The sequence below is a fragment of the Adiantum capillus-veneris genome, chromosome 17, assembly GCF_014529385.1.
Source record: "Adiantum capillus-veneris isolate H3 chromosome 17, ASM1452938v2, whole genome shotgun sequence".
NCBI classification, from domain to species: Eukaryota; Viridiplantae; Streptophyta; class Polypodiopsida; order Polypodiales; family Pteridaceae; genus Adiantum; species Adiantum capillus-veneris.
This window is the reverse complement of record NC_140947.1, coordinates 131,565,150-131,568,897: the sequence shown is the minus strand read 5'-3', so window position 1 is coordinate 131,568,897 and position 3,748 is coordinate 131,565,150. Positions and strand designations below refer to the sequence as shown.

The 3,748-nt window shown below is 44.8% G+C and overlaps 1 pseudogene; it reads left to right on the top strand.

Moving 5' to 3' along the window:
• The first annotated feature begins 1,983 nt into the window (after positions 1-1,983).
• LOC147438099 (pentatricopeptide repeat-containing protein At2g34400-like) lies at positions 1,984-3,495 on the top strand (annotated as a pseudogene).
• The last annotated feature ends 253 nt before the right edge of the window (positions 3,496-3,748 follow it).

Below are 3,748 nucleotides of genomic sequence, written 5' to 3'. Positions count from 1 at the left end.
TGTTGTCGAGTTGCAAGCCACACTAACCGGACTCAGGAGCATACGACATTTGTGGGGGGAGGGGCCGAAGATCCCTCTGGTCTCGATCTGTAAATCAAAGTGATCTCTTAGGGAGATGTCTCCCCCTGTGTCTCTCCTAGTCCTCGGGTATATCTTTGAGGACGTCTCTTGGGATTGTTCCTACACACAATATGATAAAGTGGAGGAGGAGAAAAGAGGAGAGGAGGCTGGGAGGCTGGGACAGGTCACAGCGAGAGAACGTGCGCAAGGGGGGTGATGATTGGGCCAGGACATAACATGGGCTGCTCTGAGCCTCCATATCCATATAACCATAAAAGTGCGCGGGTCCATCTGAGCCATTCTACAGTCGCCTTTTTGTTTTTGCCTCATGGCGCGCATCCCTGATTTTATATTCTTCGCTGGAAAGGCCCTGAGAGCAGCACTCACAGCGATGACGGGACGTCGTATCCCGACTTCTAAGCAGGGCCACGCCCACGCTCACTCCACAGTGTCCAATAGCCTATGGATGAAAGCGATGGGTCACTTTGGAAGAGCCTTTTCCCTCTCTAAGCTCTTGTAGTAAAACTTTCCAAACTTGTAGGATTTTTAAATTAGTCCCTTGTTGCCATTTTTTCTTGCCTTTTCATTGGTTTCAAACCGGCTAATTCGGATCTTGAATTGGTTTTAGGCTAAGCTGAGATAAAAATTAAATTTATTGATGGTTGAGATGAGAGCTATTCATAAAATGTAGTACACCGCGTCACTAATTCAAGCCCCTTTTTCAAGATTGAAAAATTAAGACGGCCTTAAATAAGACAACGGCTATTCACATTGTCATGTTCACTCATCAAATAGAAAGAGACCATCACTTTTCTTTAATTGTGAGCTAAAATTGTAGAAAGCAAAGAAGTAACCCAAGGCCCAATCCTTCCACATTCGTAATTTCTATACTTATTAATTAGCAGGCTCTATGAATGCTTCACTTATTATTATTTTATTGTTTTACTATGTTGATGTGGGATTTTCACCATTTTTTTGTAATACTCACAAACAGTTAGTGATATTCTATATCACCGAAAAAAATTACAAAGATAAGTCTTCTCCGCTTGAGCCAAAACTCGAACAAAGCATAACCATCATAACCAAAGTTCAGCTGATAAGGAGATGGATGACTAACAAGGGAGCCATCCTATCGAAAGAGACAAACCAGACTAAGGCTGAAGCATACAAGTGCGGGGATGTCGCCAATTTGGGGAAGCTACCATCTCGCCCCCACTCGTCCCCAGTCGTCCACTGCACTGCCAACAAAAGATAAAAGATACAACATCCAACACTACTCGGAGCACAATAAAAAGAGGATCCCTCGAAACATCACGGAACCGACCCCAACCTTAAGTGAGAAATCCATCCTAGGGCCATCCAAGATCAAGCCCAGCACCGACAACAGGCAGCTAAGCAACAAATCCCATAATTACATGTCGAACTTGAGCACCACTTTGCCCCATGGAGTTGGATATAATGGAAATGACCTTTGAACTTTGAGAATAGCATAACTAAGAGGATTAGAGTGAGCATTTTTGTGAGATTACTTTGAGAGCATAGAGGGTGAACTTAATCGATGGTAGGAACATAAACATAGTACTTTATTAACTTGGCATGAACAATACTTTTGCAAGAGAGAGTATTAGAGAACATGACAATAGTTGAGGACTGGATTTACTTGGAGCCGGTCCCCCCTCCAAAAGACATTTGTATTATAGATTCTCCCATCAAGAGAGACTTGGTACAATACAATCTTTACTTCGTTAGCGTAGTAGGCAATTCCAAATTCCTGGCCTATCGTTAGCCCATGTGGCTCCTCTTTTTAAAACAAAACCCCAACACTGACAAGCTCTATAAAAAACTACGCCGTGAAAACCTACCCGATGATGATCCCGATCTTCTCCACACACAGTTCGCAGGTTACAGAGCTTGTTGGCCAGTATGTATTTTAAGTGCGGTTCACTTGTCAGGGCACAACAAGTTGTTGGATGAGGTTCCAGTCCGGGATGTCGTCGGTTGGACTGCACTTATTGCAGGATATGCCAGACATGGGCAGGGTCACGAAGCTCTGGGCTGTTTTCATCGCTTGCGAAGCGAGGGCCTCTCTCCGGATGTAGTCAAAGGTTGTTGGAGAAGAATGTCGTGCTTGGCAATGCGCTGGTATACATGTATGCTAATTGTGGTGTACTTTGGAAAGCACAACAAGTTCTGGACGAGCTTCCCAACCGAGTGTCATCTCTTGGACTGCATTAATTGCAGGATATGCGCAACAAGGCCAGGGCCAGGAAGCTTTGAATTGTTTCCATTGTATGTGAAGTGAGGGTTTCTCTCTAGATGTAGTCACCTATGCTTGCATTTTCAAGGCATGTGGCATTATGCAAGACATTGATATGGGCAAACAAATTCACGATGAGATTGTCAATCAGGGGCTATTGAAAACAACTGTCATGTTTGGCAATGCTTTGGTTGATATGTATGCCAAGTGTGGTGTACTTTTGAAAGCTCAACAAGTTCTTGACGAGCTTCCTGACCGAGATGCAGTCTCTTGGAATGCATTGATTGCAGGTTATGCCCAATAGGGGCATAGCCAAGAAGCATTGAGATGTTTCTAGCGGATGCGAAGCAAGGGCTTCTCTCCATATGCAATCACCTATGCTTGCATTTTGAAGGCATGTGGCACTTTGAAAGACATCGACACAGGAAAACAAATTCATGATGAGCTTGTTAGTCGGGGGTTGTTGCAAAAAACTGTCGTGCTTGGTAATGCTTTGGTTGACATGTATGCCAAGTGTAGTGTACTTTTCAAAGCACAACAAGTTCTTGACGAGATTTATGTCCTGGATGCAGTCTCTTGGAATGCATTGATTGCAGGATATGCCCAACAAGATCAGGGCCAGGAAGTGCTTGGCTATTTTTATCGAATGCAAAGTGAGGGCTTCTCTCCGGATGCGGTCACCTATACTTGTGTTTTGAATGCATGTGGCATTATGCAAAACGCTATCATGGGCAAGAAGAGTCATGATGAGATTGTTAGGCAAGGGCTGTTACAAAAAGATGTCGTGCTTGGCAAGGCTTTGCTTGACATGTATGCCAAGTGTGGTGTACTTTTGAAAGCACAACAAGTTCTTGATCAGCTTTTTGTCCGGAATGAAGTCTCTTGGAATGCACTGATTACAGGATATGCCTAATAGGGGCATGGCCATGAAGCTAAGGGGTGTTTTCAACAAATGCGGAGGGAGGGTTGATATGCCCAGCAAGGGCAGGCCAACGTGGCGACTTTCACACGGGCTCCATCATTTTATCAATGCACCTAGGACAGCGATACGCACAGGGAGATGGGCTGGAGCGTGGACTCTTGGCTATTTTTACAAGCTTGCAGGGAGATGCACGGCTGTCTATAGCTTTCTAAAGCCAAGGCAAGAACGCAGCCCAGCCCGCGTTAGAGGTTGTTGAAAACATTTGTCCTACTTCGCACAGTCTTGAAGGGCCAAGTTTTGAAAACAACCAATGAAGTGAGGGCTCAGCGAGGGCGGCCTCTCTTTAGATGGAATGCATGCATGCATCTTGAAGACTGTGGCTCTATGCAAGATGCTGATGTGGGCACAAAAAATTAACAACTATGTTGTTACTCATAGGCTCTTGAAAAGAGGGCTCTCTATAGCTTTGTAAAGCCAAGGCAGGATTGCAGCCCGGCCGCTAGAGGCTG